This window comes from Rhinoraja longicauda, chromosome 9, assembly GCF_053455715.1.
Source record: "Rhinoraja longicauda isolate Sanriku21f chromosome 9, sRhiLon1.1, whole genome shotgun sequence".
NCBI classification, from domain to species: domain Eukaryota; kingdom Metazoa; phylum Chordata; class Chondrichthyes; order Rajiformes; family Arhynchobatidae; genus Rhinoraja; species Rhinoraja longicauda.
In genome coordinates this window covers 28,642,331-28,655,070 of record NC_135961.1, presented here as the reverse complement: position 1 = coordinate 28,655,070, position 12,740 = coordinate 28,642,331, and the positions used below count along the sequence as shown (strand labels likewise).

The following is a 12,740-nucleotide window of genomic DNA, read 5'->3' as shown; positions in this document are numbered from 1 at the left end:
ATCAACTCCACCACCCACTTACACCAGATGAATGTTCAACTGCAACTGGCCAGCTGCAACTGAAAAATGGTCCCAACCCAAAAAGTCTTCTATCCATGTCCTCTAGAAATGCCGCCTGACCTGCTGAGCTTTGTTTTTTACTCGAGATTCCAGCATCTGCAGTTCCTTGAGACTCCAGGCGATCGGGGAGAAGGTTGTGGAGGTAAGTTGCAAGATCAGATTTTAGAATGAAAGTCGTGTGCAATGCCTTTACACCACCTGGTTTTGTTACTAAACAGCATTGTACCACTTCATACACACATACATAAAATTATGAAGTTATATGATGTCATAGCCTTATAAGTTTGGTGGAACGGATTTGCACAGTATATGTTCCCCACGTCACAAACTTAATTGCAATCTCTGGAATGAAAGACATAATAATAATATATGCATTTATATTATGTTTATATTCTCTGGATATTCTGAATTATTTTGGAACTGTAGTCACTTGCAATCTAGGAACTGCATCGAGCAGTTTTTAAAAAGAGATATGATAATAAGCAGCTAATCTGATTTTTAACGATGTAAATATTGCACAATACTGGAATGTCTGATTGATGTTTCTGCGCTGGAGTATCTGAAATGGGACCTGAACGAATAATCTATCTTCTAACAGGGGTGAGAGTACAAGGAACTGGCCATGTTAGCACGGGTTTTTATAAAGCACAATTATGATGATAATGTAGGTAAACACTGCACACAATACATCACCAATGATTGTAACAAAATAAATCAATACATAATGTATTTTGGAAATGACACTGGGGGAATACAAGTTTTCTAGTTGAGCTCTGCATTGTGTTTTGAATGGTAGAATTGGATAATTTTTGTACATCTTGCAGTGTGAATCTTTCCTAAATTTAATCTAAAAGACAGTATCTTCAATAACATAACACATTCTCAGTAGTACACTGGAGGTTTTGGCTCCAATAAATGCTCTTTGACCGGATTAGAACTTAAATCTACAACATTCTGAATCAAGACTTGTTATCTTAGCCAGAAGTGACATTTGCAAATGCTACTTGGATTTTTTTGGAAATTTGTATTTGCTGACATTTGTTACTTTTTCCCCCCCATTTAATCTTTGTTATCCTGGCAATCATTTCTGGCCAGCTTCCATTTGATTGCTAGTTATCAACAGAGGAGCTGGCGCCAGGTCTTAGTGTTGCAAGATTTTTAAGTTTACATTGGATATTGTCGTCAGCATTACCATGTGACTCAAAAGTCCTTTTTACATCAAAAGCATCACCGTTTTATTACATTAAAAAAAAAAAAAGAATACATAGGCATTCAATAGCTATTCTGGCTGTAGAACAGTAGCTTGTATGAATGTTTGGGTGAGGAGAGGTAATAGTAGATGAAGTGAGGATGAGGGTAATGGAAAGGGTTACTGCATTGTCAGTCTAGCCTAATGGTAATGGAGAGTGTTTGGTGTGAACCGCTGGTTTCTGGTGTTTTCATCACTGCTGAATTATGAATTATAAGACATAGCAGCAGAACTAGGCCATTCAGGCCATCGAGTCTGCTCCGCCATTCGATCGTGACTGATCTACTTTATCCCCTCTGAATCCTGTTCTCCTGCCTTCTCTCTGTAACCTTTGATGCCCTTACTGATCAAGAACCAATCTATCTCCACCAATGACTTGGCCTCCACATCAATCTGTGGCAATGAGTTGCTCGGCCCACCGTGCGGCACGGTGGCGCAGCGGTAGAGTTGCTGCCTTACAGTGAATGCAGTGCCGGAGACTCGGGTTCGATCCTGACCACGGGCGCCGTCTGTACGGAGTTTGTACGTTCTCCCTGTGACCTGCATGGGTTTTCTCCGTGATCTTCGGTTTCCTCCCACACTCCAAAGGTGTACAGGTATGTAGGTTAATTGGCTGGGCAAATGCAAAAAATATTGTCCCTAGTGTGTGTAGGATTGTGTTAATGTGCAGGGATCGCTGGGCGGCGCGGACCCGGTGGGCCGAAGGGCCTGTTTCCGCGCTGTATCTGTAAATCTAAAAAATATCTATAGTTCCACAGATTTGTCGCTCTCTGGCTAAAGATATTCCTCCATCTCCATTCCAAGATCAAAAATGCAATACAGCAATCCTTAGCATCCTGCATTGATAATCCTACCCTGTGCTCCATAATATCAATGAGGGGAAAAAGGCTTGATTCCAAAGGCTGTACAAACGTTGCCCTTAATAATAGCCAACTTAATAGCTAGTATTGTTTATTAGAAGGTGATTTATGAAGGCTTAGCATCTGAAGTAAAAGCACCCAACCAACACCTTTTGTCCACTGTGGAATTTACTCATTTAGTGGAGATGACCTAGTGCCTGACAAGAAGCTTAATACCTATTAATGCTGAATTTGTGACTCCTGTAGGAGGTGGATTTTTAAATAAAAAGTCAGCTAATGTTCATTTAACAGTGGGGAATCATAAATACAATTTTGCGTAGTCATACAAAATCTTCAACTGGCTGACCTCACACTGAGAGCGAGTGGCAGCACGAAAAGGAATGTTTTAAACATATAATGGTTTGGCCGCTCAATCATTCAATATTTGTAGCTTGTTGGATAGAATAGGTTTATAGAGAAATGGGCCAAACACAGGCAGGTAGGACTAGTGTAGAAGGGACATGTTGGTCGGTGTGGGCAAGTTGGGCTGAAAGGCCTGTTTACACGTTCTATAGCTCTGTTTCTGGTGATAGGGCTTGTACAAGGAACCCCTCCACTGGATTGGTGTAATATCTAATTTAACCTCCACAGCCACAATGGCTGGGGACCATTTCTGCACTGTCATTTCAAGATACACCTTTTTAAAAACTATTATTACTTGTTTCTATTTATCTTCACGTATTTTCTATTCTTTGGCCTCTGCAGTCATTTTTGTCTTTTGGCTACTCTCTCCTGCTGCTGGTGACAGATTACTTATTCATTTTGCAGTTGGAAAAACATCCTTGATGTTAAAATCCTTCTTGTTTGATGTTTCCATCAAATCTTTTTGAACTACATGTGTCCCAGCTTCTCTAGTCATTCAATATAAATGTCTGTATCTACTGGTCGATCTTCAGAAAATCATCCTCACTGAGGCATTAATGCCTTTTCTAAAGAACAGTATCCAATATTAAATACCATACTAATTGAGGTCTAACTTGTACATCATAAAGGTTAAGCATGGCTTCATCACTTATGTATTCCATACCTTGATTAACAATGTCATAAATATAATAATAATCATAATAGTACTTTATTAGCCAAGTATATTTTGCAACTTATGAGGAATTTGATTTGCCGTACAGTCATACCAATAAAGAGAAACAAGACACCCAAATACATTTTTAACATGAACATCCACCACAGTGACTCCTCCACATTCCTCACTGTGATGGAAGGTAAAAAAAGTTCAAGCTTCTTCCCTTTGTTCTCCCGTGGTCGGGGCACTCGAACCTTCCGTTGTCGGGGCGATCTTGGCTCCCGTAACCGGCGGTCGAGCCCTCCACATCGGGACGATCAAGCTCCCTATTCGGGGGGGATCTCAGCTCCCCCACACCGGGTCATCAGACCCCAGGTCGGGCGAGTCAAACCTCCTGCGACTTTGAGCTTCCCGACATCAGTCTCTACCCAAGACTGCAAGCTCCTCAATGTTGAAATCCGCAGGCCGCTATTGGAGCGTCAATCCCAGGCAATGGATCGCAGGCTCCGATGGCAAGTCCACAGCCCCGCGGTGGGGCTCAAAGTCAGTCTCGAGCAAGGCCGCCAGCTCCATGATGTTAGGCTGCAGAGTGACCGGATCTAGAAAAAAAATCGCATCTCCGGCAAGATAAGAGATTGAAAAAAAGTTTCCCCTGACCCCCACCCCCCACATAAAACATACCAGAGAACATTAACACATACTTTTAAAACACACTAAAGATAACAAAAAAGACGAAAAGACAGATAGACTGTTGGCGAGGCTGCCATCGCTGACGCCCTTCTCAATTTATTTTGTCACCATCAAAAATATATGCACATAGTCATAGAGTTATACAGCAAAGAAACAGGCCCTTTGGCTCCACTTGCCCATACCAGCCAAGATGCCTCATCTACACTAGTCCCACCAGCCCACCTTTGCCCCATATACCTCTAAACATGAGAGTTTTAACTTTCTCTGTTACATCAACCTTTTAAGCTGTACAATTTTAGCTTGTTTAGTTTTTCCTCATTCATCCAACAAATTCATCTGCTGCTTTGCCTTAAATGAGCAGAGACATGATGGAAGAAAATTGTCTGTTGATGCCTTCTATTGCTTTCCTTTTTGTTAACTACATTTCACATTTTTGTGTCACTTTGAAACTCCACACACGTCCATCTCATTAAGGTACATCAACAGGAGAGGTGAACCTCACTGATCTATGGGTAGCAGAAGGATCACGAGCAGGACTGGGTCATAAAGCTCAACTGTGCTCTGCGATTCAATAAAATGATCTGATGTGCAGCCTCTGCTTCATGTTCCTTTTGATCTACCAAACCTCAATTTCCCTCTTAATTCGGAAAAAAACATTGACTTTTCCAAAACAATCATTAGCTCCCATTCTCCTTTATCTCCCCAACAATTTATTGAATATTTGCTGCCTCTAACTCCTTAATTCTATAGCTTTCAGTTTTGCTCATCTTGTCTACTTTCTTTGTCCAGCTGCTCTTGAAAATCCATCTTCCCATCATCAGCAGAACTATCCCAAAAAATAAGGTTACTTTATCTAAATTGCATCCAGTTAGTCAATTATATAATGGGCAACTCCATAATTTTCCAAATGACCATTTTGTCTCAGATTGACCTCGCCACTGATTGACTGTCTAGTCTCCAACTGGCAGGTTTATCACTCACCTCTTTAATTTAAGGTAAAGAAGAACAAAACATATTTTTCCTTAATGTCAAATTCTGTCCAATAATACTTCAGGGAGGCAGCTTGGGATGATTTGTTACACTAATGTGGCTGAGATACAGCATTGAAGTAGGCCATTGGGCTCACAGTGTCCACGCCGACCATTATTCACCTATGCACTCATTCTATCCTACACACTGGGGACAATTTACAGAAGCCAATTATCCTACAAGCCTGCACATCTTTGGAATGTGGGGGGAAACCGGAGCAGTCACAGGGGCAAACTCCGTACAGACAGCATCCGTGGTCAGGATTGAAGCAGGATCTCTGACACCAAGGCAGTAGCTCTACCGCCTCACCACAGGGCAGGTCGAGCAGAACGGTCCATTCCTTTGCATCCACAGATGCTGCTCCATCCACTAAATTCCTCCTGCAGATTGTATTTTCGGTATGACCTGGGTTACTTTACACCTGAATTGTGTTGACTGAAAAGGTGTTATCATATAACCGACTGTATGGTACCAGTAGTCTATTGGCACAAACTGAGCTATTTTGCAGTACAATTTATTTTGGGATCTAATCAGTACTTTTGTAAAATAGCTATTTTCTCATTCTTATAAAGCAAAGAATGATTGGTGTTTATATCATGGGGCACACATTCTCTCTGCATTGAAACAATTTTGGGATACATTTCTTGTTAAATAATGGATCGATTACCAGGAGTGTCATGCTGTGATGTTTCCTTTGTTGTGCAGATTGTGGAGGATGATATTTGTTTACCGCTTTCTTTGTTTTAAACTAAGTAATTTCCACAGCAGATAAAGTGAAGGTTGTCCCTTGCCCCCTGCCATGAGTACATAAACAAAGATTTAGGAATTTAGTTAATGGCCTCCTGTGTAAAGCATAGACATCAGCAATTGTGCCATCGGACTAAATCTAGAAATGCTTGTTTGGTGGCGAAGGTGTTAATGCAAATTTGCTCTACAGCTCATTCAGCCCTAGGGTTTCCATCTTTTGATTTAATTAAATGTAATTGGTTACATTGCCCCTCCCAGGCCCCTGAGGTGTTTTTGTTTATTGCTTAACCTGATCAATAATCCTTCAATTCAGGGACAAACATGCGGCACGAATAAGAACACTTATCCCAGGCAGGATTTGCTGGCAAGATAATTCATCTAAATAAGTTTGGATACACTGTGAAAATTAAATGACTTGTACAGAAAGCTGTGGGTGGCTTGGAGAAATGGCATCTGTAGTATACGAGGTGGGGAGGGGGGAGGGGGGGGAAGATTTAGTATTTAACTAACTGGATGAGGTGACGTGAAACTAGGAAAGGAAACAAATCCTGCACATTAAATGCTAAACGCAAGCAAAAATATAAGCTATCGGGGTACAATTTACGGTATTGTTAGTAGAACTAAACACATTCCTGACCATGTCACTTGAAAATAATTAAGGGCATTCCAAACAACCATTTAAGTCAAGAAAAAAGGAAAAAGTACTGGAGTGACTCAGTGGGTCAGGCAGCATCTTTGGAGAACATGGTCGGGAGCCTAAAGAAGGTTCTCAATCCGAAACATCCCCTTTCCATGTTCTCCAGTGATGCTGCCTGACCTGCTGAGTCACTCCAGCACTTTGTCTTTTTTGGAAACCAGCATCTGCAATTTCTTATTCACAAAATGCTGGAGTAACTCAGCAGGTCAGGCAGCATCTCAGGAGGGAAGGAATGGGCGACGTTTCGGGTCAAGACCCTTCTTCAGACATCTGAAATTTCTTGATTCTCACTTGTTTTAATTGTGATTAATGAAATATTTACCTACCCATTATATTCAACGAGGCATTAAAATGAATTTAGGGTTATTGTTCTTGATTTTGTTCAGGGGAGGTATAAATTCCATGGTGGAAAGACCTATTGATTCTGCTTTTCTTTTCTTGAAGCTATTGATGCATAAACTTAAGCAACTTCTTGGAGACATCAGTAGAGCCTTTTATATATTGTTTAGATGTCCCTCAAAGATATATTTACATCAAATTTTAAACGGATTGTAAAATATAATTTTAAAAAACAAGTCTGCGGTAGTGCAAGAGATAGATGGCAGTAAAATGGTGATACATGGAACTTGCTAATGTCTGGGTTAATGTGTTTCCTTCAAGCAGCAACAACTGGAATCTGTTATCTGCTGTTCTTCTTGGGAGTTTGCTGTGTGCAAATTGGCTGCTCCAATTTCTGCATTGCAACATAAACCACACTTCAAAATGTGTCATGCCCACAAAGTCAATTGGGCTATTCGAAGATCACAGATGTCGGTGTGTAAATTCAAATCCTTATCAACAGTCAAAGAAATTGTGCAGTTTGCTTTCGGGCACATTTCCAAGCCTGTGATGCAGAACAGGGGAAATGGGACTAATTGGATTACTTTTCCTGAGAGGTAGCACAGGCACAATGAGCTGACTTTCTTCCTGCTGTGCTACATTGGCCGTAGTTGTTGTGGGTGCTTTGCACATATGAAGTAGTAGAAAATGTATGATTGTGTAATCTTCGAGTGAAATTCAGGAAAGAACAATAACTTCTATCACCACACGCAAGGAGTAGTTTGAAAAGTTTTAGGATTACTATTATTAGCCAATGGAAGATACATTGTGAAATGATTACATCCAGTTTGTATACTGATTGAATACAGAATGACCTTTGTTTTTGCAGCAGTGGCAATTACTGGCTTGAAATCAAAACTTCCAGATATCTATAACCAAACTACAAAGTTGTGTACAACATGTAACATCAAATGCTGTTGTTTTAAGATGTTGATATTTAATGCATAATTTTTTTATGGTGGCCATTTAGTGTCTGGGCTAGAAACAATTTTTGCCGCCTTCCTTCCTAGTAGCTCATTCCATAAGCAGATTGGCTGTCGTTTGTTATCCAAGCAGTACTTAATATGTTTCCTTTCTAAAATCAATGGAACACGATGATCTGATCAACATCCTAGATGCAAGTTTTATCCTCAAATTACTGTGGCCTCTGGTTTTTACTGATTTCAATAGCTTAAGCTTTTGTTTTGGTGTATCCTTTTACGAGGAGGGTGAAATTGTATGGAGAAAACAAGTTAAAAAACAAACAATGTGGACTTTGTTCCTGAAGATTTCAATGGCACTATATATGGTCACGTGTACCCGAGTACATGTGTAAGAAAATAACTGCAGATGCTGGTACAAATCGAAGGTATTTATTCACAAAATGCTGAAGTAACTCAGCAGGTCAGGCAGCATCTCAGGAGAGAAGGAATGGGTGACGAATGGGGGTCTGAAGAAGGGTCGAGACCCTTCTTCAGACTGATGTGTAATTAGTTTAGTTTAGAGTTATGGCGCATGGGAGGAAACCCGAGATCCCGGAGAAAACTCCTAAAAGACAAGCATCCATAGTCAGGATCTAACCCGAGTCTCAGGCGCTGTAAGGCAGCAACTCTGCCACTGTGCCACCATGCCACTGTGGTCTAATATAGTTGACCACACTGAGTCAGTATACAAGAGTCACCACATTTCAAGTGCCATTGTGTACCCTTTAAGTACAAAATTTAAAAAATATATTTCAATGATTTAAAGCAAAAGGTATGTTCACTGCCTGTTCACAATTGGAATCGAGCAAAATGGCTCCATATTTCAGTGTGTTTAAGAAGCATATGACTGTTAACCAACAGTAGGAAAAAAATAGTAGAATGTAGAATTACAGCACAAGAACAGGCCTCTTGGCCCTTAATGATGTCCCAATTTAAGGTGAGAGGAGAAAGATTTCATCGGGCCAACATTTTCACACAGAGGGTAGTGTGTATATGAAACTAGCTGCCAGAGGAGGTGGTTGATTGAGGCACTATAACAACATGTAAAATACATTTGGACAGGTACATGGATAGGAAAGGTTTAGAAGGATAAATGTGGGCAGGTGGGACTAGTGTAGATGGAACATCTTGGTCAGCATGGGAAGTTGGGCTGCAGGGCCTGTTTCCATGCTTTATAGCTCTATACTGTGCATGATCTATATCCCTCTTCCCTGCCTGTTTATGTGTCTTGTCTAAATGCCTCAAACATTGCTATTGTATCTACTTCCACCACCTCCCCTATCAGTATGTTTTGGTTACCTACCACACAGTTTCTAAAAAATTGCCTCGTAAATCATCTTTAATTGTTCCCCCTCTCAGTTTAAACCTATGCCCTCTAGAACATGACATTTTGACTCTACGGGGAAAAAAAAGACACTCATAATTTATAAAATTGTGTCTAGACTTGAATCTGGTTTCTCCTCGCTCTCTGGCGTTTCAGAGAAAACAATCCAAGTTTGTCCCTCTCCTATTCTCTAATCCAGGCAACATCCTGGGAAACCTCATGCACCCACTCCAAAGCCTCCTATCCTGCCTATAATGTGGTAACCAGAACCACATACAGTATTCCAAAAGTATTGTACAACTGCAAAATAGCTTCCCAATGTTTACACTCTGCTGTACGCCTTCTTTACCAACCTATCTAATTATTTTGCCACTTTGAGGCATTATGGACTTGCACTCCAAGATCCTTTTGGGTACATCAATCTCCTCCGGGTCCTGCCGTTTACTGTCCATTTTCCTCTTTACATTTGACATCCCAAAGTGCAAAACCTCGTACTTACTGGGATTAAACATTCTATCTGCCATTTTTGTTGATATTTCCAACTGGTCTTCCTCCTGCTGACATCCTTTGACAATCTTCCACAGAAATCACAACAAGTTTTGTGTTGTCTGCAAACTTACTAATCAGCCCATCTGCATTCTTGTTCAAGTGGTATATGTGTGTGTGTGTGTGTGTGTGTGTGTGTGTGTGTATATATATATATATATATATATATATATACACACCCCAAACACTGATCCTTGGAGGACACCATTAGTCACAGACCTCCCAGTCAGAATAGCCCCTTTCCTTCATAAACCATTGACCAAGACAATTTTGACTTGAATCTATCCAATCTCCATGGGTTCCATATGCATTATTCGTCTGGGTCAGCCTACCATGATGGCCCTTGTCGAAAGCTTTACTAAATCCGTTTTCAACACCCGTGGCCCTATCCTTATCAATCATCTTCATCAATCATCTCCTCATAAAGACAATCAAGTTTGTCTAGCATGACTTCCCACACACAAAGCCATGTTGACTATCCCTAATAAGTCAATGCTTCTCCAGATGCGAGTAAATCCTATCCCTACTGATTTTCTCCAAAAATTTCCCTACCTCTGATATAGAGGTATCACCAGCCTATAGTTTCCTGGTTTGTTATTGCATTTCTGAAACAGGAACAATGCTGGCTGGCTATTCTCCAGTCTCCTACGATCTTAGCTATAGCTAAGGAGGATGTAAAGATCTCTGTCAAGGCCCCATCAATCTGTGGTCTTGTGTCAATTAAGTTGGATCGGTCCCATCAGGCCATGCTGATGTACACCTTCATGCTCTTCAAGAGATCCAACACCTCCTCCTCCTTAATATTAACATGTCCTTGAATATCAGCATACCTTTCCCCAATCTCGCTATCCTCCATGTCCTTGGTGAATACTGATGCAAAGTACTGATGTCCTTTAATATTGGTGAATACTGATGCAAAGTACTTATTTAATACCCCACCCACTTACTCTGGCTGCAGATATACATTTCTGCCTTTGCCGTGAGTGGTCCTACCCTCTCCCTAGTTATCTTGTACTGAGTAATTGACCTTCCAATTGACCTTCCACCTTCCAATAAAGGTCAATGGATGAAAATCAGCATATTCTCTCATCTCCTTACAATACAATACTTTCCCATCTGCTTGAGACCAATGCCAATTATAGAGCCCCTGGTCCTGCCCAATCTGAAATTAAGTGAATCAGCACAAACAAAGTTCTATTGTGAACTTTGTTTCCTTGTCTGCAGAGAAATCACATACAAATTGCTGGCCATATAAACTAAGATGAAAAATATCTCCTGCCAAAAACAAAACCTGAGGTTACCTCAGCTCATTGCTGTTGATGGTAATGTTCTTGTATCTGAGCACTACGGGCTAGAGTGCAACAATATACAATTGTGGCACAGCGGTAGAGCTACTGCCTAACAGTGCCGAGACTTGAGTTTAATCCTGACTCTGTGGCGTTTGCACGTTCTCCCTGAGACCGTGTGGGTTTTCTCTGGGTGCTCTGGTTTCTACCCACAGTCGAAAGACATGCAGGGTTGTAGGTTAATTAGCTTCTGTATATTTCCCCTGGTGTGTAGGATGTAAAAGTGGGGTAACATAGAATTAGTGTGAATGGGTGATCGAGAGTCGATGTGGACTCGATGGGCCAAGAGTCCTGTTCCACGACCTCATTGGAGACCCTTGGACTATCTGTAATCTGACATTACTGGACCTAATCTTGCACTAAGAGTTATTCCCTTTATCCTGTATCTGTACACTGCGGACGGCTTGATCGTAATCATGTATAGTCTTTCCGCGGACTGGATAGAATGCAACAAAATATTTTCACTGTACCTCAGTACGCGTGACAATAAACGAAACTAAGCAATAATCTAAATTAAACCAATGGATTGCACAGTTTATCCATGTAGAATTTGGTGGAAGCTTGACATTGTTTCATTTCCTCTGAGCTAATACATCGTGCTTTTGATAGAAGATATATTCCATGTGGATTAAAAAAAATAAAACCAGATCTCATGGTTGGAAACTTCTTTAAAGATTAAGGAATCTATATTTTCTGTTGTCGCCCATTGAGATAGACTCAACTTGAGTGCTCCACTAAAATGATAAAACAAAGTAAATCAAGAAAATATATTAGAGGATTAAAGATGATAACATGAATGATATAGCTTTCTAAAAATGTGGCGATTGCTGGAAGAAGTGGGAATTGTGCGCTGGGGTGTAAGGAGTCCTGCAGTTTTAGACAGGAGATGGTACAATAAATTTTATTTTTCAGTTCAGTGAGAAGGAGATTCCTGTTATTGAACATACAACATATTTGACCTAAACCCGTATAAATAGGATCCCTGTTTGATCGAGGTGGGGGAAAGAATATATCTTCTTAAAGTGGTGATTAAAATGGTGTTAACATTAAAGTGGTGATTTAGAAGGAAAATAAATGGAGAGGATTGATGCTTGAGCAACACTGTCAGTAAGGTTTCAGATGCTATATTTGATTTTTGGGTAGAAGCCAGTGCATGAATCATTGTTTGAAATCCCACTTGTTTAAATTCTTCCAGCAGCTTATGCAGCATACTGGAGAGAAAGAAAAAGAAGTGTCAAAATTTGCACTATCTGAAGGTGCGTTCAAGTGGCAGGAATAGATTTAATTTCTTAATGGGTCAGCTTTTTGCAGTCAGTCATGAAGAGAAAAAAACATCACATACAGTTCATCAACACTGAGGAATGAGGCAACCGGAGCATCACTGCAGAAAGGATTGCTAGTGAGCGAAGAGACTAATTGGTGGATGAACATGCCCCTGGAGCAATGATTTTAAGGTCATAGCAGGCTCAGTGAATAGTGCTGATTTACGCTGTGTCTCTCTGATAGCTGATCTTACCAGTGAGCAGGTTAAGGCATTCAAGCCTGAACTCTCTTCCATGTGCCTTGAATGGTATGTCAGTGGGCAGTGTTCCTGACATCCTTTATGTTTGTCCAGTCATCTCTGAATCTTTGGCTGGGACTCAGAGTGACTGAAGAAAGAAGAACAGAAGTAATTATTTTCAGTCATTGAGTTTTGAAGATCTTAGTGTTAATTATGCCCTTGTTACAAACACTGCCAATTCATCTGAAAAAAGTAGGAATGTTTGAAAACCTACATGAAACATGACACTCAAGG

The 12,740-nt window shown here is 40.6% G+C and overlaps 1 protein-coding gene across 1 annotated transcript in view; it reads left to right on the top strand.

Moving 5' to 3' along the window:
• The window catches only part of camkmt (calmodulin-lysine N-methyltransferase), a 259,217-nt gene that overhangs the window by 23,360 nt on the left and 223,117 nt on the right, over positions 1–12,740 (top strand). The window lies entirely within an intron of this gene.